This window comes from Calonectris borealis, chromosome Z (assembly GCF_964195595.1).
Source record: "Calonectris borealis chromosome Z, bCalBor7.hap1.2, whole genome shotgun sequence".
NCBI classification, from domain to species: Eukaryota; Metazoa; Chordata; class Aves; order Procellariiformes; family Procellariidae; genus Calonectris; species Calonectris borealis.
The window spans coordinates 36230729-36256500 of NC_134352.1; the positions used below are offsets into that span (position 1 = coordinate 36230729).

The 25772-nt window shown below is 46.0% G+C and overlaps 1 protein-coding gene across 1 annotated transcript in view; it reads left to right on the forward strand.

Annotated features, from left to right (window-relative positions):
- CHSY3 (chondroitin sulfate synthase 3) overlaps positions 1 to 25772 on the forward strand; it is a 189558-nt gene that overhangs the window by 44074 nt on the left and 119712 nt on the right. The window lies entirely within an intron of this gene.

The following is a 25772-nucleotide window of genomic DNA, read 5'->3' on the forward strand; positions in this document are numbered from 1 at the left end:
GAAGAGGCGGATGCTGAGGGGCCGCAGCCGCACCGTGCCGTTGTACGGGTCTGCAGCAGCAGGAGGGCCAGCCGGGCGCTCGCCTGCGCTTGGTGGTCTTGCCTCCCGAGATGGGCTCGGCGGGGTTTGCTCCCGAAAAGCGCTGGCTGCAGGAGCCTGCTGGGAGGCAGCATAGGAAGGCCCCAGAGCTGTGCCCGGCCTCTGCGTGCGGTGGGTCGCTGCAGGCCCCCTTCTGCCAGCTGAGGGGTGGTCGTCAGCGGCGGGCCGCGGGCGCAGATTGTAGCGCCGCTGCGGGGACCGGCTGCGGGCCCTCTCCATGGCCATTCTCCTGCGCAGGCGGGCGGGCAAGCCGACCACGTACTCCTCGTAGTCGTCATCCCCTCGCACCGAGTGCAGCAGCTGCTCCAACGGCTGCCTGCAGACGGGGCAGGCATCGCTCCCCCTCGCCCACCGCCGGATGCATGCAAAGCAGAAGCAGTGCATGCAGTAGGCCACGTAGGCTGCCTTTTTGATGTCTCCCAGGCAGATGGGGCACTGAGAGTCTTCTGCTGCCTGCGCTGGCCCTGCCTGGGGTGGCCGTCTTGTGCCGCTGTCCCTCGCAGCAGAGCTTCCCTCTCCCATGGCTTCCTTGGCACCCGACGCTACGTCCTGCCAAGAGAGACATGCAAAGTGCTGGAGCTTGTCTGGCGGGGGGGCACTTGGGCTTGGTCTCGGCCCACCGGAGGCTGCACAGGTAGCAGAACCGGTGGAGGCAGGGCATCACAAAGCTGGCGTCCTCCCAGCTGCCCACGCAGATGGGACAGTGCTCCTCCACCTCTGTGGCCATGCTCTCTACCATATGCTGTGGTGGGCTGGGGGGAGCTGGGGAGGACAAGCTGCTCCCTCTCACTGGTGCTGCAGCAGCCAGTGTCATGCCAGAAAAGGAAGAGAGGCCACAATCGTTGGCTGGCTCAGGGAGGGGTGGAAGAAATGCCCAGGTCCCTCAAGAAGGAAACCCTCTCAGCTCCCCCGGATGAGGTTTCCCCTCCCAGCTCACCTCTGTGGCTGCGAGCGCACCCCCTGGGTGCCCCGGCTGCCTGAACCTGGCAGGGCCGGGGAAAATCCTGCGACGGCTCTGGGGTCGGGCACCGAGAGCTGCAACAAACAACTCGTCGAGCACGACACCAGCACCAAAGGCCTCGCTCAACACTCCAAACCTCGCAGACTGCTCAGCCGGAGCACGGGCACGAGCCGGCTGGCTGAGACTCAGCGCCCGAATATGAGCAGTGAGGGACGCCTGGTCACAATCCATTGCTCGGGGATGTCACAATCCATCGCTGAGTGACGTCAGTTCCATCGTTTGGGGACATCTCAGCGGACCGTCCTCATCCACAACGCTCGACCTGGTAGCACTGCAGCCCCAGCACACGCATCTGGGGTTACCTCAGCGCCAGTGCCCACTCCATCCCCCATCTCTTGTCTTGTGCTCGGCATCGGTGTTTCTCCCCTGTCACCGAGGCCTCGGCCGTGTCTTCCCAGGGCCTTGTCAGGCCGCTCGGGCCCGGGCAGAGGTCTCCAGGCCCGTGCGGCAAGAGGGTTCACTCGGTGACACCTCGTGCCTCCCGGGGAGGCTGCAGGACAAAGTGCCACAGGCTCTGCCCACACCCCAGCACTGCTGGCCAGCCCTCTGGGCTCCCCTGCTGCCTCCCACGGGGGTCACAGGCAGCACTTGGCTCGCTCTGGCGGGTTTTCTCCTATCTTTCCCCCCGAGCCAGAGGGATCCCCTGTGCTCAGCACCAGCCAGGCCTCATCTGGGCACTACTTCCCACTTGGGGTCCCTCATTCAGCAGTTGGCCCACGTTTTCTCTAGTCTTCTCTTTGCCACTTAGGGATTCAGGGAAGCCCTTCTTGTTGCCTTTGGCGTCACTCGCCAGATTTTGGTTCCTGGTGGGCTTGCAAGGCTCTCTGGCAAGACTCCTCCTCCTGCAGCCCAGCACACCACTGTGTGCTGAGACAGTGTTCGAAAGCATTCCCTATGGCGGGTTGATTTTTGGTGATGAAACACACACGCCCTGGAAAGCATCAAGGTGTTTATTGGAGGCGGAAGAGGCGGATGCTGAGGGGCCGCAGCCGCACCGTGCCGTTGTACGGGTCTGCAGCAGCAGGAGGGCCAGCCGGGCGCTCGCCTGCGCTTGGTGGTCTTGCCTCCCGAGATGGGCTCGGCGGGGTTTGCTCCCGAAAAGCGCTGGTTGCAGGAGCCTGCTGGGAGGCAGCATAGGAAGGCCCCAGAGCTGTGCCCGGCCTCTGCGTGCGGTGGGTCGCTGCAGGCCCCCTTCTGCCAGCTGAGGGGTGGTCGTCAGCGGCGGGCCGCGGGCGCAGATTGTAGCGCCGCTGCGGGGACCGGCTGCGGGCCCTCTCCATGGCCATTCTCCTGCGCAGGCGGGCGGGCAAGCCGACCACGTACTCCTCGTAGTTGTCATCCCCGCGCACCGAGTGCAGCAGCTGCTCCAACGGCTGCCTGCAGACGGGGCAGGCATCGCTCCCCCTCGCCCACCGCCGGATGCATGCAAAGCAGAAGCAGTGCATGCAGTAGGCCACGTAGGCTGCCTTTTTGATGTCTCCCAGGCAGATGGGGCACTGGGAGTCTTCTGCTGCCTGCGCTGGCCCTGCCTGGGGTGGCCGTCTTGTGCCGCTGTCCCTCGCAGCAGAGCTTCCCTCTCCCATGGCTTCCTTGGCACCCGACGCTACGTCCTGCCAAGAGAGACATGCAAAGTGCTGGAGCTTGTCTGGCGGGGGGGCACTTGGGCTTGGTCTCGGCCCACCGGAGGCTGCACAGGTAGCAGAACCGGTGGAGGCAGGGCATCACAAAGCTGGCGTCCTCCCAGCTGCCCACGCAGATGGGACAGTGCTCCTCCACCTCTGTGGCCATGCTCTCTACCATATGCTGTGGTGGGCTGGGGGGAGCTGGGGAGGACAAGCTGCTCCCTCTCACTGGTGCTGCAGCAGCCAGTGTCATGCCAGAAAAGGAAGAGAGGCCACAATCGTTGGCTGGCTCAGGGAGGGGTGGAAGAAATGCCCAGGTCCCTCAAGAAGGAAACCCTCTCAGCTCCCCCGGATGAGGTTTCCCCTCCCAGCTCACCTCTGTGGCTGCGAGCGCACCCCCTGGGTGCCCCGGCTGCCTGAACCTGGCAGGGCCGGGGAAAATCCTGCGACGGCTCTGGGGTCGGGCACCGAGAGCTGCAACAAACAACTCGTCGAGCACGACACCAGCACCAAAGGCCTCGCTCAACACTCCAAACCTCGCAGACTGCTCAGCCGGAGCACGGGCACGAGCCGGCTGGCTGAGACTCAGCGCCCGAATATGAGCAGTGAGGGACGCCTGGTCACAATCCATTGTTCGGGGATGTCACAATCCATCGCTGAGTGACGTCAGTTCCATCGTTTGGGGACATCTCAGCGGACCGTCCTCATCCACAACGCTCGACCTGGTAGCACTGCAGCCCCAGCACACGCATCTGGGGTTACCTCAGCGCCAGTGCCCACTCCATCCCCCATCTCTTGTCTTGTGCTCGGCATCGGTGTTTCTCCCCTGTCACCGAGGCCTCGGCCGTGTCTTCCCAGGGCCTTGTCAGGCCGCTCGGGCCCGGGCAGAGGTCTCCAGGCCCGTGCGGCAAGAGGGTTCACTCGGTGACACCTCGTGCCTCCCGGGGAGGCTGCAGGACAAAGTGCCACAGGCTCTGCCCACACCCCAGCACTGCTGGCCAGCCCTCTGGGCTCCCCTGCTGCCTCCCATGGGGGTCACAGGCAGCACTTGGCTCGCTCTGGCGGGTTTTCTCCTATCTTTCCCCCCGAGCCAGAGGGATCCCCTGTGCTCAGCACCAGCCAGGCCTCATCTGGGCACTACTTCCCACTTGGGGTCCCTCATTCAGCAGTTGGCCCACGTTTTCTCTAGTCTTCTCTTTGCCACTTAGGGATTCAGGGAAGCCCTTCTTGTGGCCTTTGGCGTCACTCGCCAGATTTTGGTTCCTGGTGGGCTTGCAAGGCTCTCTGGCAAGACTCCTCCTCCTGCAGCCCAGCACACCACTGTGTGCTGAGACAGTGTTCGAAAGCATTCCCTATGGCGGGTTGATTTTTGGTGATGAAACACACACGCCCTGGAAAGCATCAAGGTGTTTATTGGAGGCGGAAGAGGCGGATGCTGAGGGGCCGCAGCCGCACCGTGCCGTTGTACGGGTCTGCAGCAGCAGGAGGGCCAGCCGGGCGCTCGCCTGCGCTTGGTGGTCTTGCCTCCCGAGATGGGCTCGGCGGGGTTTGCTCCCGAAAAGCGCTGGTTGCAGGAGCCTGCTGGGAGGCAGCATAGGAAGGCCCCAGAGCTGCGCCCGGCCTCTGCGTGTGGTGGGTCGCTGCAGGCCCCCTTCTGCCAGCTGAGGGGTGGTCGTCAGCGGCGGGCCGCGGGCGCAGATTGTAGCGCCGCTGCGGGGACCGGCTGCGGGCCCTCTCCATGGCCATTCTCCTGCGCAGGCGGGCGGGCAAGCCGACCACGTACTCCTCGTAGTTGTCATCCCCGCGCACCGAGTGCAGCAGCTGCTCCAACGGCTGCCTGCAGACGGGGCAGGCATCGCTCCCCCTCGCCCACCGCCGGATGCATGCAAAGCAGAAGCAGTGCATGCAGTAGGCCACGTAGGCTGCCTTTTTGATGTCTCCCAGGCAGATGGGGCACTGGGAGTCTTCTGCTGCCTGCGCTGGCCCTGCCTGGGGTGGCCGTCTTGTGCCGCTGTCCCTCGCAGCAGAGCTTCCCTCTCCCATGGCTTCCTTGGCACCCGACGCTACGTCCTGCCAAGAGAGACATGCAAAGTGCTGGAGCTTGTCTGGCGGGGGGGCACTTGGGCTTGGTCTCGGCCCACCGGAGGCTGCACAGGTAGCAGAACCGGTGGAGGCAGGGCATCACAAAGCTGGCGTCCTCCCAGCTGCCCACGCAGATGGGACAGTGCTCCTCCACCTCTGTGGCCATGCTCTCTACCATATGCTGTGGTGGGCTGGGGGGAGCTGGGGAGGACAAGCTGCTCCCTCTCACTGGTGCTGCAGCAGCCAGTGTCATGCCAGAAAAGGAAGAGAGGCCACAATCGTTGGCTGGCTCAGGGAGGGGTGGAAGAAATGCCCAGGTCCCTCAAGAAGGAAACCCTCTCAGCTCCCCCGGATGAGGTTTCCCCTCCCAGCTCACCTCTGCGGCTGCGAGCGCACCCCCTGGGTGCCCCGGCTGCCTGAACCTGGCAGGGCCGGGGAAAATCCTGCGACGGCTCTGGGGTCGGGCACCGAGAGCTGCAACAAACAACTCGTCGAGCACGACACCAGCACCAAAGGCCTCGCTCAACACTCCAAACCTCGCAGACTGCTCAGCCGGAGCACGGGCACGAGCCGGCTGGCTGAGACTCAGCGCCCGAATATGAGCAGTGAGGGACGCCTGGTCACAATCCATTGCTCGGGGATGTCACAATCCATCGCTGAGTGACGTCAGTTCCATCGTTTGGGGACATCTCAGCGGACCGTCCTCATCCACAACGCTCGACCTGGTAGCACTGCAGCCCCAGCACACGCATCTGGGGTTACCTCAGCGCCAGTGCCCACTCCATCCCCCATCTCTTGTCTTGTGCTCGGCATCGGTGTTTCTCCCCTGTCACCGAGGCCTCGGCCGTGTCTTCCCAGGGCCTTGTCAGGCCGCTCGGGCCGGGGCAGAGGTCTCCAGGCCCGTGCGGCAAGAGGGTTCACTCGGTGACACCTCGTGCCTCCCGGGGAGGCTGCAGGACAAAGTGCCACAGGCTCTGCCCACACCCCAGCACTGCTGGCCAGCCCTCTGGGCTCCCCTGCTGCCTCCCACGGGGGTCACAGGCAGCACTTGGCTCGCTCTGGCGGGTTTTCTCCTATCTTTCCCCCCGAGCCAGAGGGATCCCCTGTGCTCAGCACCAGCCAGGCCTCATCTGGGCACTACTTCCCACTTGGGGTCCCTCATTCAGCAGTTGGCCCACGTTTTCTCTAGTCTTCTCTTTGCCACTTAGGGATTCAGGGAAGCCCTTCTTGTTGCCTTTGGCGTCACTCGCCAGATTTTGGTTCCTGGTGGGCTTGCAAGGCTCTCTGGCAAGACTCCTCCTCCTGCAGCCCAGCACACCACTGTGTGCTGAGACAGTGTTCGAAAGCATTCCCTATGGCGGGTTGATTTTTGGTGATGAAACACACACGCCCTGGAAAGCATCAAGGTGTTTATTGGAGGCGGAAGAGGCGGATGCTGAGGGGCCGCAGCCGCACCGTGCCGTTGTACGGGTCTGCAGCAGCAGGAGGGCCAGCCGGGCGCTCGCCTGCGCTTGGTGGTCTTGCCTCCCGAGATGGGCTCGGCGGGGTTTGCTCCCGAAAAGCGCTGGTTGCAGGAGCCTGCTGGGAGGCAGCATAGGAAGGCCCCAGAGCTGCGCCCGGCCTCTGCGTGTGGTGGGTCGCTGCAGGCCCCCTTCTGCCAGCTGAGGGGTGGTCGTAGTTGTCATCAACTCCTCGTAGTTGTCATCCCCGCACACCGAGTGCAGCAGCTGCTGGGGGTGGCCGTCTTGTGCCGCCGTCCCTCACAGCAGAGCTTCTCTCCCCCACGGTTTCTTCGGTGTCCGACACCATGTCCTGCCGAGAGAGACATGCAAAGTGCTGGAGCTTATGTGGCACTACGAGCGGAAAAGCCAAGGAAACCCCAGAAGGCTGTGAGAGAGTGGAGGCAAGGGCCTCCTGTGGTCTCTCCGTGCAGGCTGGAAAGTAGCAACTGCAGCTCTGGGGCATGACAGAGAGATGTGGGGCCAGGCTGGGCTGTGCTCTTATCTCTGTGCCCCCTTGGAGGTGGCTGCAGGGAGAAAGGGAGGGACGGAGAGCAGGAAGGGAAGCCGTGATCTCCTCCACACCTCCCTATCACTCAAGCCAGGATGGGCCAGATCTGCCTGGGGCAGATTCTGATGAGCTGTCTGGGACCGTGGGGGAAAAGCCCCCACATTCTCCCCAGACACCACCGGGTTAGCACAGGGTACCTGCAGTAGGTAGTCAGGGAAGATGGAGGAACTTGCCATGAGCCTTCACCACTGCTGACCTCCAGTAGCCTCCTCGTGCCCACGGATCTGGGACAGGTGCCAATGGGACCTGTAGCACTGTGCAGCCAGGGAGAGGGGAGAGGAGCGAGGAGTGGTGGAAGGGGCTGCATTTGCACAGTGTGCAGACCTGCTTTTCTCCCCCGTGCCAAAGCTGGTAGAGCAAGCCCAACGTTATGATGGAGCCTGCATGCATTGTGTGTGCACCTGCAGGAGCACTGGACAAAAAGCGGGAGGACAGAGGCTGAGGTTTCTGAAAAGGAGCATTCCGGTGACATTACAGGGTGTCAGCGGGCTGCCCCCGACGGCCACGCAGCCAGGAATGCAGACACCCCAAAGGGTGAAAGCCTTCTCTGAAAGTTGCTTGCCACCTTCTTGTGGCCTGGCAGGCGGGTTTTAAGCTCAGGCCTGTTAGGTTGTGTGACAAGAGGCTGGTGCTCTGAGCAGAAAGGCCTAACAATGGGCAGCCCCACAGCACTGGGGGAGCCCTAATGAGCTCTTTGGTGCCAACAGAGTGCCCTGACTCGGCTCCTGCGAGGGCCGTCAGGGTAGAAGGACGTTGCCAGAGGGAAAGAGGGAAAGCCCCCGAGATGACAGAGTGGTTAAGGTTGGAAGGGATCTCTGGAGGTCATCTGATCCAATGTGCCTGCTCAAGCAGGCTCACATAGAGCTTGCTGAGATATGCCCCGAGCTTCTCTTCTCCAGGCTAATCTGTGTGAGCTCTCTCCTCCTTTCCTCCTATGGGAAATGCTCTGGTCCCTTCCTCATCAACAAATATATTGAACAGTACTGGTGCCATTATGGACTCCTAAGTAACACCACTGGTTATTTATCTCCGTTTGGATATTGAGCCATTGACTGCAACTCTTTGGATACCGCTGTCCACCCAGTTCCTTATCCATGGAATAGTCCATTCATCAAATCCATATCTCTCCAATTTATCAGCATGGGTGTTGTGTGGGACTGTATCAACAGCCTTACAGAAGCTCAGGTAGATGACGTCAGTTGCTCTTGCCTTATCTACCAAGGCAGTCACTCCATCGTAGAAGGCCACTAAATTAGTCAGGCATGATTTTCTGTTGGTGAAGCCAGCTTGGCTGTCTCTAATCACCTCCCTGTCTTCCATATGCCGTGACATAGCTTCCAGGAGGATCTGTTCCATAATCTTGCTGGGCCCAGCAAGTTCCCAGGGTCCTCCTTTTTACTCTTTCTAAAAATGGGTGCAATGTTTCCCTTTTTTCAGTCACGCGGGACTTCATCTGACTGCCAGGACTTTTCAAATATGCTTGACAGTGGCTTGGCAACTACATCAGCTATTTCCTTCAAGATGCTGGGATGCATCCTGTTGGGTCCCATGGACTTGTGTATGTTCTTCAGATGGTCTTGAACCTGATCTTATACGATGGGAGGGAGTTCATTCCCCGAGTCCCTGCCTTAAGATTCAAGGGCTCGAGAATGCGGGAAGAGCGCTTGCCAGTGAAAACTGAGGCTCTTGCTCTATATTTGTAGGATCCTGCATTCTCTTCCCTCTTCTTCTTCCTCCCTAACTTCCCTAGCTAGCATCTGGTCATCTGAATCAATTCAAGATGCAAATCCTTTTCATTTTTTATGTTTCTCTCTATTCCACTCCCTCTCCACCCTCTATTAAATTTCATGAGCTAGCCTTATCCTGTAACTTCTTCCAGATCTGCTTGAAAAGAAACTCCTTTTGTTCCTGTATTTGGGTTGAGTAAAACTTGGATCTAACTAGCATGACTGCACGCTGCTGAACACCTCACTGATACGCAGTCTTTGTCTGCAGCCATGGTACTAGCTTCTGTTACGAAATTTGGCTTTGTGGTATGTTGCAAAAATGTTACAAATACATTAATCTTAACACACTTTTTGTTGTGATATCTAATAACAGATTGGAGCTAGAAGTTCTTAATGTATTAGAATTTTAAAAATAAATTTTGACACACTCCACCCATCCCGTGAGCAATGTTAAACTCTCTGTTGGCCATTTTTGTGATTCACAGTGGAGTATTTTCTGCAATATATCAGTATTGTTGGCATTAGCACAATCCTGTGTATCATCAAAGCAAGTCTTCATATTATGAAAGTAGCCATTATTTCTTGAATGCTGCTGATAATAAATAACTGAATTAGATATAAACTCACTCTTGAAAGATTTCTTCTTGAATTTATCAACTGATGCCATTTTAGGATGCTTACTATTTGCCACCCATTGCTAGTCTTCAGTTGACGTAAAATCTTTCTGTTTATTAGGACAAGCCAAATGTATTTGGAGTTCCTTAGCAAAAGGACATTGATTGTCATTAAGCCAGAATTACAGTAGAGACCTTTAAGCCTTTATCTGCATCTCATTAACTGGCTTATGATTTCCTAGAGTGGCTATTAATTATACACAAGACACTGGGTGAATATAAAGGATGATTCAAAGACAAGCTGTCTTGACAGCTGGTTTTGTCCTTAGGCATTGCACCTTTTCGCTGACAGGTCTTAATTAAACTGAATGTTTAGATTTTGCAATGATAAAGGCCTGAAGGGTCACACCCAAAATTGTCGTTGGTATTTGGAATCCTTTTAATTTAGTCTGTTGTCAAGACATTTATCCTAAAATCTTTGTTGAAGGCTTCTGATAGCTGGAAAGCAGCAAAGAGAGTTCAGGATGAATAAAATCTGACAAAAAGAGAGATCCCTTTTAATGTGAAATCCTACCTAAGCTGTAAATGATGCTGACAGGCTGTTAGAAAGTGCCACTGTGAGTGATGCTGTAATATATTACTGTGTTGTAAAGGTATGCAGTTCAGGATATAATTACACATTTTATGAAGATGTGTCAATGAGTATGCTGTGCCTTGTTAACCACATCATGTATGAGAAATTTTCTATTTCGTACTTGCCAGGGTTATATAGTTAAACTTGGTTTTGACTGCATGCTTTAAAAAGGAAACAAAGTGTATTTTCAACAACCTAATAATAAAATCAGTGAAAAATTAAATTAAATGGTATGCGCCTGAAATTTAGACGAACCATTAACCATTATCAGAAATACTGTGGCCCGCAGGAGTAGGGAAGTGATCGTGCCCCTGTACTTGGACACTGGTGAGGCCGCACCTCGAATACTGTGTTCAGTTTTGGGCCCCTCACTACAAGAAGGACATGGAGGTGTTGGAGCGTGTCCAGAGAAGGGCAATGAAGCTGGTGAAGGGTCTGGAGCACAAGCCTTATGAGGAGCGGCTGAGGGAACTGTGGACTGCTTAGCCTGGAGAAGAGGAGGCTGAGGGGAGACCTCATCGCGCTCTACAACTACCTGAAAGGAGGTTGTAGCGAGGTGGGTGTTGGTCTCTTCTGCCAAGTAACTGGCGATAGGACGAGAGGAAATGTCCTCAAGTTGTGCCAAGGGAGGGTTAGATTGGACATTAGGAAAAACTTCTTTACTGAAAGAGTGGTCAGGCCTTGGAACAGGCTGCCCAGGGAAGTGGTGGAGTCACCATCCCTGGAAGTATTTAAAAGACGTGTAGATGAGGCGCTTAGGGACATGGTTTAGTAGGCATGGTGTTGTGGGATTGACAGTTGGACTCGATGATCTTAGAGGTCTCTTCCAACCTTAATGATTCTGTGATTCTATGATGCTATGAAAAATAGTTAGGGAACTCACTAAATAGCAGATGATATGGTACCTCTGAGCTTGAAAGAACATTTACTAATGTTTTTGTTAAAGTTGATATTGTATTAGGGAGAAAAATGAGAAAAGTAAAAGAACAAAAAAAGTAGTAGTAGAAGATAGGACACTCCTACCTCTCCCTCCCATCTTTTATTTTTTAAAGTGAAATAAGGGGTGGATGGAGGAACTCTTGTTCCTTCTTAATTTCCATGCTGTAAATCACTAGTGATAACGTAATCACTTACATTGCATAAAAAAAAGAGGAATTAATGTTTTGGAAGAAAAGTAATAATGAAAATACCCTTAAGTAAAGTCCTCTTTAAAAAAACCTTTTGTATTTTAATCTATGGCTCTTTGTGTGTGATCAGACATGTTATTTGCATTTGGTAGTGATCCTAAAGTTGGGCAGGGCAAATGTCAGTCAAAACTTGGAGTTGCACCCAATCTGTTGGTTATTTCTGATGAATACGGTCGTGACCGGCAGTTACTTTTGAGTTGCACGTGCCCCTGCTAGGGTCGCCATTTTTCTGCTTTGAATCAGGACAGAAGTTCAAAGACGTTGGTGTAGCGATTGGGAATTGGATCCATTAAGACCAGCGCTCTGTGTGATACAGAAGCTGTGTCTGCCTGAAAGGATGAAGAACACCACGTGGCCTGAAAACTTAGCGGAGAACTCTGGAAGCCATGTCAGGATGGAGAAATGGGACACTGATTTTAAGGGCCTTGTCTTTGCTGGGAGAAATAAATTTTTGACCCAGCAGATTTGAGTGGATTTCATAAATGTGGCTAAGTGGGTAACAGGTTTTATTATTTATGGTAAATCCTGAGACAGAAAGTGTCTCTCTTGGCTCTGAGCCTGGTCTAAACTTGCAGTATTTCCAATTAGGAAAGCTTTTTGTCTACCGCCTGAGCAAATTTTGCATGGAATTTGTGAGACAAGATAAACAGTGAACCCCCAAATGCTTTTTCTAGAGTCTTCTTTTGGAACTGAGTCACACTTAAAGGTCACTTGTTGCCGAGGCATGTGTCTTTTAGAGGATTGCGAGCTAAATTCGTGTTTTCGTATAATCATTATAATCCTGATTCACAGGGTCTTCAGTTGGCAAAGCCAGTACTGGGTTTAGAAATTACTTCTGGAATAAGGCTGATTTTGCTTTTGATATTGCAGAAATTATTTTAGTGGGCAGAATGGTGTAATTTCTGTAGTTTCAGTTTGTGTGTATATCTCATTCATATCCATGAATAGAAATTACAAAAGAAAAAATCAAGTGATCTCTTGACAATTGTTGAATACCTACATGGGAAGTGTAACTGATGAAAACTTAATGAAACGCATCATTGCATCACAATTACAATGTGAAAACAACAGCTGTATGAACTCTGATTCAAAATAAGATCTAAAATCATGCCAAGAAAGAGAAAAACCGGGGGATTTTAACCACTTGCCTCAGTGGCCAATGTATTTTTTTAATGAAGACTACATCTCCTCCTATTAGATAATACCTATATACATGTATGACTACATAAAGCAAGTGAAATCAGGATTCGAATGAAGTTTTCTTATCTGACATTGTACAAAAGATTAGATTACTATAATACTTTTTCTGATGCTGTTATAGCTGTGATAGTGTCAGTCTTCATACTGCGTTAGGGAGTTCAAATAATAGTGTTAGTTTGTTTCTGTGAAGATTAAAGGCATTCCCCTTCACTGAAGCTGTGTCCTTCCAAAGCACAGCCATTTTATAACTCCTGCTACTGCGGGGGTGTTTGGGCTTTCACTTTGGAGCTTGTGTGGCTTGTAGGGTGCATTATTACAAATTTAGAGAGAGCACAAGGGAGTAGTGGTATAATGCCATACAGAGAAATGAATCTTTTTAACTGTGGATTTCCCTCCAACACACACAGATGCAGACACAGATTTTCTCTCTCTCTCTCTCTGCAGTGGAAGAGTAGTGACTGGTGGCTAGTGGTTTGTTTGGACTTTTTAATTAGGAATATGAGGGCGGGCTACTGTCCTTGCTTGTTTGGTCGGACTTGCAGTATGGTCGGACTTGTGGCCGAAATGCATCATTCCTGCTGCTTTGTGTCACATGAGGGAAATCCTGGTGCAATCTGGATGTCATGACCTGCAATTGCTAGGGTGCTTCTATGTCAGATCATTCATGAGCATAGCACGAATATTTGTACTGATCTTAAAACGAAGAATTTCTCAGGCCCTATTTTATGGGCAGCTCTGAGCAATGAAACTGCCATTTTTGTCTGGGTTTGAAGTCCTGGTTTGATAGTGGCAAGTCTATGTAAGTACTGCAAATGGAAGAATAGCAGAGGGAAGGATCTTCAGGCTGGGAAAAAAATTGTTGGATTTTTTTTTTTTTAATTATTATTATTTCAGGTAACATTTTGTAAGTGTTCATTGGCTTTTGAGCTGTGTCTTGTGGTTGCTCAGTGGAAGTAGGCACCTGTGTTGGTGCGCTGCTGTACGACAGGTGAGGGGACAGTCTCCGTGGGGGAGCCCCTGCATGGTTATCCATATTCTCAGCTTCACCTCGTGGTGAGCCAGCAGTGGCTACTGCCTTCCTCTGTGAGCCACGGAGAGGTTAAGTTGCAGGGAGACGTTGCCATTTTCCAGCCTTGGACTACTCCCAGGGTTTTCCCTCCACTTGAGTTTTAGAAGTTGTGACTCTTGAATGTATGAAGTTTTTCAATATGGTCAGAAAGATTCGCCCCCTGTCAAGTGGCATATAAATGGTGTTGGGAGAGCTTTTTTCCAACAAACGCAATTCTGCAGTTGGAAAGAAAACTTTTTTGATCCAATATCTGTCTATTTTAAGCAAGTCTCAATTTGGTCAACTGGAAGCACGTGTGGGAAACTGGGAGTAGCATGCTTGGTCTGCCTGCAGTTGGAGTCACAGTGATTGTTGGCTGATTAGACTGTGCTTTTTCCGGCGACCTTGATCAACTTGTATTTCATTACCACTTAGTGGAGGATATTTTCATACTTCATATTAGGTCATACTGATGTGACTTAAAGCAAAGCGTCTGACGCATAGGTCATGTTTTCAATACAGCAGTGGGTCTTTGGGAGACTGGTCTTTTGGACACATGAAGAAAATCAAATTGCAGGAACTGATTGACTTGGATCATTATGATACAGAAACTTCAGCAGATCTTTCCTGCCGTGTTAATTCGAAAGCAGAGCACAGCATGCTCTGAAGAACTGAAAAATATTTCAGCGTGTCAGAAATGGGCTGTGGGGTGGGTTTTTTCCAGTCAAGTAGCTTAGCCACAGGTATACAGCCGCTAGTGCACCAAAAAGCATTTGGTTTTCTCTTTTGCGTGAGTTCACATCAGTTTCACTAAGTTAATTGAGCTAGTGGGAGAGATACCTTCTTCTGCTCCAAAATCAGAAAGTTGTGACATTCTTGTTTCTTGAGTTCCCAAATGACTTTGCGTTTTGAAACTAATTTCAGCTTTACATAAAAATACATAGCGTGCCAAAATAAAATTTCAATCAAACAAGGTATATCATTCAGTCTGAAACTTACTTTCCTTGATTTGTCATTTGTAAAATAACCCAGAGCTTCCACTGATCCCAAAGTCATTTGGCAGGCACAGCTCTTATGCAAAATGTTATGGTAATTTTTACTGGAATGCCAAGTTACATTTTTGTGTTTTAAATGTGCTGCAGCCAGTGGATGGGCCAAGGTTGGCATGCTTCTTACCTGCCTTATCGTTGTGAATAGGCAGCACCGGCTTTAGGACTATAATAGGAAAAAACATCACTGTTGCTAAGAAATGGGATGGAAAATCCAAAAATAGAGTATTACATCAGTAGGTACCTGCACCCCTTGGTGAAAGTGACTCTCGGCTATAAGTTGCAAAAGAATTGTTAGCTGAAAGTTAAGAAAGACTTAAAAGTATACATAGTAAAAAATTCTTACTAAGACTTTTTTGTTACTAAGAGTTGGAAAAAAAAGATTACCACTGACTACTCAGCAGCCAGTACTACTCAATTTGGAGATAAGTATATAGATAAAATAATAAAGCATGAATGGAATGCCAATTTTTATTTTAACCTCTTCCATGTTTTCAGATAGAGGCCATAGTGAAATTGAGAAGTATCAAATTTAAAAATAATAAGAGGACTTCTCAGTGCAGTGTGTGTGTGTAAGCTCAGAAACATAGCCTGTGAGAGACCATGGTCAAGAACTTAGGAAAAAAAGACAAGTTTTATGGATGAATAACATCTACAGTTATATTAAGGGTAATTAAAAAACAATATATTACTCCAAAGCCTTATCAAGCATAAATTGGCTTTGATTGCCTAAGGCAATGAAGATGCTTCCTTTGTCTGCATGTGTTTCATTTATGTTTTGGGACTTACGGACCTTCTTCTGAACTGTTTCATATGTCTGACATGTCTAACTGAAAGACAGGATACTGAATTACATGAATCATGGTTCTGTTGATGACAGTTTTTATGAGCCCAAGATCTTAATTCTCATTTGGAGAAAACATGGCATAATAGTTGGACTATTTGAAGAATTATCATCACATGGCTAGGACAGTTTGAAATAGAAATAACAAGAGAAACTGCAAGCTCTGTGTATTTTTTTTCTTGTTTTGAAAATGAAGTTAGCGTTAGTTAGATGAGAATTATAACTGACCTTTAAAAGTATATTGCTTTTGTGATTCTTTTAACTTTGAAAATGTAATATAGCTAAGTATAAGTAGATTCAAATTTATTTGTGTGTGAGAGAGAGACTGAAATTATTACTTTCATGCTACAGGTCTCCGATGTTGCCATTTCTATACAAAACACACAGAACAATTCAGCCCAAGCATATGCAATGTAAGCATATGTACACACAGACACAGATATATTTATTTTCCAGATTGTATATGTGTATCCATGTGTTTTCATGCTTCATCTGCATTATCCCATATGTTCCACTGAGCAGTACGTAATGGCTTCAAGATGTGCTTTCCAAAAATTTTAACTGCAGTAACAGAGCAAATGTTCTCCTTTAAGTAAGTAGGAGACATATTGATTTTCTGTATCAAAAATTTTGTATTTTTTCACTGCGTGTATGTGGATAAGTACTCAAACCGTGGCTGTTGTTTATGAACACATATACTTTGTAGTCTTGATATTTTAATTGACCACAGAATTGTACAGTATAATTTTGTAATTGACCGAAGCAGTTAGTTATCTTTCTCAGAAGGACAGTTGCAGAGAATCCATTAGCTTAAAAACCGGAATGGTATTTTTATGCTCCAGTACTCTAATCCAGCTCTCACTTGATGGTGAACTTAAAGCTGACAAAGTTTTAGAAGATAGCTCGTACAAGCTTCAACAGAAGCAAGTAAAGATTTTGTTTGACCTTTCAGTTATAAAATTAGCATTGGAACAAAACCAATTTGCTAGGAAAAGCCTAGGCAACAGAAATAGACAATGATATATAATATCGTTGCATGTAAAATAGCTGTCTCTCTCAACGTAAATGATTGTGCTGCTTACAGTCACTTGCATATGATGTTTGCAAGGCCTGGAGCAGCCATAAATAGGGAGATGTGTCATCCCCCTTGTTAGTGCCGGTGCTCAGCTTACCTGCTGAGTTGCTTGGAGTGCTCGGCCTTTCCGGACCTGAACAAATACCAAAACTAAGACCCTGGTTTTTTGGAGGATACATACTGACACAGAGCTGGCTTCTGATTATCTGCTTCAGTGAGGATGTGCAAAACTGTATTAGAACTGTAAATGCAAATTCTGGATTTTGTTCCTTCCTTGCATTTCACATTTTAAGTTAGTTAGTTAAGTAAGTTAGTACAAAAAGAAGTTTTAATGAAAATTTTTCAGAAAGGAGAAGTGCAGGTATTCTTTGAAGCCCTGAAAATCTGTTCCCTCGGGTGAGAACACATGCTTGTTTTCCTGTTGTGGTCCTTTCATTTTTTCTTAGCATTCCTGTGTGAACGCTTAGTGCTTTGCTTAGGTGCTAATAAACGGGTGGAGGCTTTTAATCTGTTATGTGATACTAATGATAGTCATGTTAGCTTGCTGGTGTTTGTAGCCTATGAAAATGTGCCCCTGTCAAGCCTTCTACAAATCGACAAAAAGCTTTGTAGAGCCATGTTCTGTAAAGCAGGTTAATTTAAAGCAGTGAAGGATGAAAAATAAAAACACAACCCAAAAGAACCCAAAGCCAACCACAATGAAATATGTGCTTGATATCCCAAATAAATACATGACGTGAATAGTGAGTGTACCTGCAGTCCAGGTCCTAGAGAAAAACATGGAAGTGCTGATATCCATACAGTCTGTGTTTCGCAGCCTTCAGCTGTATATGAAGTCCCATGTTGCACTGACATATAAAACTCTCTATCTACAATAATGGTCGTATTCCCCCTTCTCCATTACCCTTGGGAAAAAACACTGCTAGCTGTGATCTGATTGTATTAATGTAAGTAGCCTGCAGAAGTACAGGGCGAATAGTGGTACATCTTCCACGGCATGTGCCTAACATGTTTACTCTAACCTGTGGTAGCCTGCACAGTTGTTCACAGAAAGGTTGCAGGGTTGCGTTTGTTGACTGAAAGAGGCGGGTTAATGTTTCAGGCTTCTGAAATAAATGCAGATATTGCCAAATGTCTCTGTACTCCGTACAAAGCGGAGTACGTTTTATCCTTGATATGATTTGGAGAATGTAGTGGTTTCTTTCAGCAATATCAGAGCAAAAACCAGAGATAAGATGCTCAAAAGACGTACGAGATATGAGACAGTCTATTGGTGTTGGTTTTGTCACAATGAAACAAAGCAGTATTTTTAAAGCTCTTCTGACACTGATTTTGACAGTTAAAGTATATCCTAATGAGGCTGTTAATTTTTTTTTTTTCAAATTTTTGCAAGAACATAGAGAACGTCTGCAAAGTTGTTTTTAACTCTCCAGTCCTATTTGGTACTGTAACTGGGAGACTGGTGTAGTTCAGGGAATACAAGAATGTATCCTTGTTAAGGTGGAAGTACCTTCCCCTAGTTTGACTTTTCTCATTCCTGATAGCTAGACTAGTCCACTGACTCCTCAGAGAATTTCCCTGAGCTTTTAAAGGCTTTTGCTCCAGCTTTGCTTTGCTTCTTTTCCCTAACAGTGAAGTAAGTGTTGTGTGTTTAGAATACCCTGTGTGTGGTCCCGTGAAAATAATTGTTCCCTATCCAAAAACTGACAAAGTGGTAGACGCTACCTTTCTATCAGTGCCAGCATCATCAGGCTGAGTAGAACATGACATTTTACACTGGGAAAAGCAGATGTAACTGTGACGAGTATGCAGTGCTCATAAAAGGCAAGTATATAAGATCTGGGGTTTTGTGGAACTGTATGCCTGTAGGAGCAGGTCAGGTTTGGGTCTTCATGGGATTAAACCTTCCTTTAGAAACAACTGCAAAAAAACCCAGTTAGCAAGCTCATTCCTGGAACAGCTTGCAGAGAATTTATTTCACAGTATTGGTGTTTTGGTCAGAGGCGCAGTAACTCCACACTCAGAGCAGTTAAATGCTTGTTATATTAGACTACAAGATGAAACTAAGACAGGTGTTTTATTTGCAAGCACTGGCTTTAGACAGAAAGGTTATCCTATATAGTGGAAAAGAGTTGCCTGCTCTGCATTATCCTTGATGGGAAATTTACCTTTTGCTACTAACTGTAGAGGAAAGTAAGTTAATCCTTGTAAGTATCTAAAAGCTTGTGCCCATTCTGAGGAGAGCGGCTTGCCACTTCAATTGAACTAACATGTCTCAACAAATATCTCTTTTGAGCATCTGTGGTTGTTGTCCAGTGTTTCATGCTAGTTTGGTTTTTAGCAAGAAGATCAAGACAAGACTAAAATCTCTAAAGAAAAATAAAAGGAGAAGGAACAGGTACACTTTTATTGTTTTATGGCTGAGTTGTAAGGCGTAGTCACTGCCTTGTCACCTGCAGTAAAATTAAAGTAAACTGGTAATAACTAGCAAAGTTTCAGAGCTGATGACAAGAGAAGGTTTCCTGCAGAGGAGGGGAATGAGAGTGTTAATATATACTGATCTTGACTAACAGGGGTTTATTCCAAAATACTATAGAGTATTTTGCTTTACATGGTAAAAAATACAACCGTAAGTTATGGTTTACTAACGATGATTAATGACTGACCACAGAGGGAGTGACATCTTTCAAGAGGGTGTAGCAGTGTTGGATGCCAAAGGATCTGGGTACTCTAATTGAGACGGCAGGAAAAGAGTCCATTTTAGTGCATGAAAATAAGCTAGTCAGATTAAAACAATTACGCTGCTAAGATTCTGAAGAGCTATTATAAAGATCATTTGATGTAGTCATTTGTATCTAAAATTTTGTAAGTTATCTTTAATCTCTAGTCTACTCACTTCAATGAGTAGATATACAGTATGGAAGCAATAATACTCAGATACTAAAAAAGTAGCTACTGTAACGTACTTCAAAAATCCTGCAAGTGTTTGTGACGCTAGAGTTCTGTTCTGATGACCTTGAAGTGATAGTTAAACCCCCAAATAATTATTGGAAAACTGAGCAACTACCTGATCTTTCAAGCAGCGCCTAACTTTACTCCAGCTGATTGTTAGTGTTTTGCTTTTGTGCTTTTAGAAAAGCACTTCTGAACTTAGTTTTATTACTACTTCTGTGAAGCAACTCCAGTTTCTGGTGACTGACACTTTCATTTGACAGGGCGACAAAGAGCACTTGCTACAGACAGGATTTGTAAAACCTCGGGATTATACAGAGAAATATGGAAGCAGGGACATTGTTGAAATTTTAGTTGGATTCTGGTATGATCAGGTTTCAAGCTTACGTTATGCTCTTAAAAGCTTGGAGGCTTTCCCCCACAAATGCCAATCAACCACAACCTCTCTTGCTCTTAGCTGGAATGATATGTGCTTGCTGGTGTGTAAATCAATTGTAAATCCATTGTAATCTGGGAAGTAGAATTATTTAATCCCTTACATAATTTGGGTATATTCAGGAAAGGCATCAATGAGAGATCTTTCAACCTTCATGAATCACCGAGCAAAGCACGGTATGTATTGTGTGAATCATCCATATGGCACTTGTTATCTTTTAAGTGCAGATGTACTGTGACAGTTGGCCACTTATACTATCAAAGTCAGCTTTATAAGTTACTCCTTCACCATCAGTCCTTTGGGAATCAAGTCATATATTGGTTTTCTGTCAGCTTTTATGAAGTTAGGCAGTAGCTGCCAGACAATATGCCCTTAAAACACAGGGTTAGTCAACTTATACGAAAAATTGGAAGTCACTGTACCAAAAGTTTCAGTTAGCACGTGCTGTTCCCTCCTGTTCAAGCTGTGTCACAGGTCAGTTTACTGAATGAAGCACATGGGGTATAATAATCAGAGCCCAACTTGAATTTTTTAACTGCAATATTTAGCTTTGATATCATGATGAGGAATAATAAGAGATCAATATTTTGAAACGTTTAGTCCTGAGTTAAGCACATGTATGAACTAAAGTAGGGAGAAAATATGTAATCAACTAGTCATAAGATTCTTGGTATCTTGTCAAGCCACAATTGCTTTTCAAGTGTTAATTCCAGAATGTTCATTTTTTTTTATCTATTACTTAGCTGTGAATTTTATGCTTGTCTTGCATATATGCAGTATAAAACTGTGGTATATTCTTCTTTGTTACAACACAACTTTTTATAGAAACAAATAGAATCTCTACACATGCTGTGGAGATTTTGTTCTCGTGATCTCTTCTCAGGACAAACAAAACAATGTTTTTATTTTTAAATCCTTGGCTTTCTACAGTTATTCAAGGCTCGTCTGACAACAGATATTTCACAGCTGCTGGTTTCTTTCTCAGAGACCTCAACACTAAACATTGGGTCTTTGACTTTCAGCAAATAAAACTAAGGTCCAGATTCTATGTCGGGTGAACTTAGATGCTGAAGACTGAAATGTGCATTCGTACCTATCCTTCTAGGTCAGTAGAACATCATAAGCACCTGGTGCCTGGGGCTTTGTTGTTATTCATGTCCAGAAGCATTTACTTTGGCAGACCTTAGCAGATGTTGTTCATATCTGAGGCTTTTTGGATTTAACGGTGTGTTTTAACACTGCAAATTTTACATAAGTTTTAATGCCAAACCTGTCACAGAACCGCGGTTAGAGCTAACATCTCTATCTAGTCAAGTAGGTATCTCTGTCACAGCCATGGAGCTGTGATCCCTTTCTGTTCTCATCAGTTTTCTATTTGTTTTTTACAATGACACCTCACTTGCAGTCCAAACTCCTGGGAAACAGTAAGATTTCAGGCATATTCCTCTCTTAGGTGCTTCATTTGGCTGACGTAATCAGCATACTAAGGCAGGGAGAGGACAGGGATATTTTAGATGTTGCAGTTTTTAATTTTTTTTTCTTAAGCGCTATGCCCTTTTGATGAATTGTGCAGGAAATTTAACGGGGTAATTTGGGAAAACTTGTACTTTACAACGGCAGAAGCCCAAGAGTTAGGCACTTCTATGCTCAATATCGTTGTGTGTTAATACGCTTTTCTATATCTGATTCTAAAAGTGTATTTCTGGAAACCCGGTGACTAAAGCCTGATGTGAAAACAATTCCCACAAGTATGTCCCTTGTCTTTCCTGTGTATGTTATTAGTTGGCACAGACTTCCGTGCAGCTGTGTTGCCCAAGGGTAAGTGATCACCAAGATGAAAGGTGTCAGCTTCTGGCATTGGAATGCAAGTCCTAAAGCCCAGAAAAGAGGAGGGGAAAAAGGTAGGAAACAGTGTAAACAGCCTTCTGCAAGGTATGAGGCATAAGACTCTTGGGTAGTTTTTCTGGTAGGATAAGATACAGAAGGAGCTATTCGAAGCGACGAGATGACTGTGCAAGTTCAGCATGACATGGACTTTTAAACCTGGCCCTTGATGCTGCTCATCAAGTCTTGCAGAAGTCACATTTGTTTCTAACATACTTGTTTTTCCTCCAAAACTTTATTTTGTTGCTCTTCTAGTAGCGTGTTTTAGTCTGTTGTCTGCTATCTAGATGGTAGTTATTGTTATTTTAAATACCTTTTAAATCCAAAACTTCCTTGAAGATTGTGAAACGTATGCTTTTGGTTTTCTACATTTACAGCTACTCCTGTCGGTGCTTCCAAAGTTAGTCTTGTGTTTTGTTGGGAAGACTTATATTTCATATTTGAACCTCTTCCGTGATGCGTTTTATTAAGTTCTTAATACCTGGGTGTGTCAACCAAATACAGTCTTTTAGATAAGCAGGCTCTAAAGCAATGACTTCTTAAGTGGCAGTCTTACAGCTGTGTCTTGTGACCAGTGTGACGACTGATTGCTTATGTGATGTTAAAAAGTGGTATGTATATATCAGAAGTGCAGGAAGAAGCAGCAGAGGAAAATTGGAAGACAGAACCTTCAAGTTGGTTCATGATGCTTGAAGGCAACTATTGAGTAACAGTGAGTGAAAAGTGTCAGATTTTAGTTGTTCCTAAGTGTAAGTGTAGAAACACTAACACAGGGGAAAGGAGGGTGAATTGAAAGGAGTTTCTTCTATGTTGATGGCTACTTCCTGGATGTGATTTCTTGATTTTGCCGTGAAATACTACAAATTTTTTTGTTGAATGAGAAGTTTTTTACTCATTGAGTTTTGAACTGCTGTGAGATTTTTTTCCCTTGTGCTTGCACAGGATGAATTTCTTGTAACATATGTGTTGTGCTCTCACTCTCTGGATGACATTGGATACCCCTAAATAGTGCAGGACTTCTGCCAGGAGAAGACCATGAAGTTTGGCCAGAAACACAGATCCAAAGCAGACTATTTTCCAAAAGTCCATGACATCCTTGGATAAAGGATAGAGGAAATTAATGTAGGCTGAAATTATTTCCGTCTTGAAAACTGGAGACACTTTGAACTAGAGGAGACACTTTGAACTGGAAAAATTAAATATTTTGTCTTTTACTAAGTAGCATTTGCCTTGATGATAAAATAGAAATATTTCCAGTTTGATTTCATACTCACAGTAGTGCAACATAGGGCATAACTATTACTATTAATTCCATTTAATTAGATTTAAAAAATAAAAATCATGGAAGGGGATTTAGAACTGTGGATTTTTCTATCACCTTTAATTTTAGTCCATGCTAGAGAGTGGGGTATTAGGGCACACAAATTTTAAGTCCATCTGAAGACTCTGGCAAATTAAATTAGTATACAGTATAATGGCAGATGAAAAATGAAGTTTTCATTCAGCTCAAGAAAGTAAAAATTCAGACCTTAAATTGTGCTCTAGGTGTATTAGCTTAGTATTATTTTTTTAAATAAGACTTATTAAATTAACCTCTTGTTTTAATTAAAGATAAATATATTTAATGGAGATTCAGGAGCTCTTTGAGTTTTTATGTAGGGGTAGGATTTTTTTTTTTAACAGGAGTAACAGAACACTTTTCTCCTTGGATTACGGTACAGCATAGCTGTTGACATAAAGGGACCACAAGTGTGATCCTCCTATATCCTTTTTCACACCATGTGATGTAATTTTAATTCAACGTGTTGTTCCACCTTGTGATACAATAATTGTTAATTTTTTCAGAGAACTGTTTGACTTTTTAAATGAAGACTTAATTTCTAGAATATAACTTTTTTCAAGGATTTGCAAAGAGAGGTGGCACTTCAAGTGTAAGTAGTAGAACTTACTGAGGTCAGTTTTGTAGTTGGGGTGAAAGCATAGCTCAAGAGTAGCTTCTGCATCCTTTTACTTAGTGCTTTTATCCATGTAAGAAGCACTGCAGTATGGCTGTTGAGAATATTAGAAAAAAAAAATTGTCTTTTTTTGTCTTCCAGTTCAAGCATTAACGCAGAAATTTTCATGATGCTATATTAGAAATATAGTTTAAAGAATCAGAATATAGATGTGAATTGATTTGCAAAGTAGGTTTTGTTATTTTAGCTCTCATGCTGGCTTGCAGCATTCGTAGAAATATCGGTTAACTGTCCCAGACGAAAGAACAAAAGCATAAATAGAAGATCTCTGAATATTTGTCTGACAGCAGACCCCCACAGAAAAGACCGGTACTAAGTCTGTGTAGCTTTCCTCAGAATTCGTCAAGCCATTTCCCTTAGCTGTCCCTGAAGTAAATATGGGTTTTCTAATTCCCACTTTGGTAAATAGAAAGTTTTGTTTAGGTACTAAAAGTAATAATGACTATCACAAGAATTGCTGTTTGGTCTGTTTCAAAATTTTATTGTTTGCTTTCCCTTGAACTTTATTTTGCAATTATAATCTTGCCTTCTGCCATTGTTGTATAAACAATTATGCTACAGCTATGCCTGTGGCATTTCTCTGAGCAGTGTGTCAGTGTCATGTATCGTAAGATGACTTGTCCTTGCTTTACTCTTACAAATACTTATATAGAAATAAAGAGGTTAATTGTTATTAGGCATTTCCTTGCTTGAAATAATTTCCCTTTTATTGTAATTAGTCATTACATTCATCAAGGGCTTGCTTTGAATTTTAACAAGCATAGTAGCATTTGTAGCAAATTTATTACTAAAAGTTGTGTGAGTGACTGCAGCATTTATTATAAACATGAAAAATAGCATCATTTTTTAAAAGCATAAACCGTGTTAGTAATAGGTTCCATTATTTGACATAATTGATTTATATAGATAATATCTTTGCAGTGCTGATTGCATATTTTTTTTATTACTAGATATAAGGCAGTTTAGCATTTCTGCATTTGGAGAGGAAAAATGGAAATTGATAGGACTGAAGACTAACCAGAATTAATTCTATTACATTCTCTTTTGTATAGAAATGTAGTATATAAAGGCTGGTGATGTGTCAGTTTTCTTCACTATTTATTTCTTTATCTCCCTTTTCAATGTTGCATCATGCTAAAGAATGGTTGGGTTTTTTTCCTGCGATGTTATACCCTTTGGGACAGGGTTGGATTGGATTATAGGGAAGTAATTTTTCTTTCTTATGCACTATTCTCTGTTATTTGGAAGAGGATTTTGAGTGACTGTAATGACTTTGCCGCAAAGGATCCCCTGCAGTGGCAGCTCACTATACATCAGTAGTCTGCCTGTTTGGAGGGTAAGGAGAAAGTTGGTGTTCTGCAAGGTCCCTTAGGCAGTACTTGAAATCAGGTACTGAAGAGGTGGATTCCTGTCTTTCTTGACTTTGCTGTTTGAAAGGCAACCTGAGTAAAGAGGTTGTTACCTACACCTGCTAGACTTAACTCTCTGATGTTGTGCTCCCCGTTACTTCTGCCTGCTGACTCTCCATACCTTTCTCTCTTGCATTGTCTTTCTTGAGGGAATCACGTTAAAAAGAGGTCCGTTGCTTTCTCCAGCCTGATGTGTCTTAGTCATAGATACAGGACTCGTTAAACAGGGAACTTCAGCCCTCTTCTGACCTGTGTGTAGCTATGGTGGGTAGCTTATGGTGTAGCACTGGTCACCTGTGTTCAGGAGAACGCAATGTATCTTTCAATCGGTACGCTAACTTCATCATCTTCTGTTCTCTTCCCGTGTGTAGAAATTAATTAGTCGCTTTTATCCTCGTAAACCTTTAAATTTTAATCGTGTGTTGTACTTAAAATGGGGAACAAGTGAATATTCCTTGAACATTCCCTGAATATTTTATTAAGTAGCTACTGCAGGAAAGGAACTAGATCTTTCCATCATCTTAATGTTACCAGTTGGTCACTGGGTTTCCATCTTCAGTTGTCTCATGGATTAAATGATTCTGTAGGTGAGTAGTCTTTTCTTAAAGAGCAACAAGAGATTTTTTTTTTCCCATTCCTTTTTACATTTCTCTCTTTTGGCTGCCTTTCCTTCCTCTTTTGTCCCAGTGATCAGCCCAGCACCTGGCGTGCCTGACTTGACTTTCTAAAATTTGGTCAGACGTCTTTTGGGCCTGGGAGTATGGGAGGATGTTATCTGAATAGTCTCCACGCTTACTCCATTAG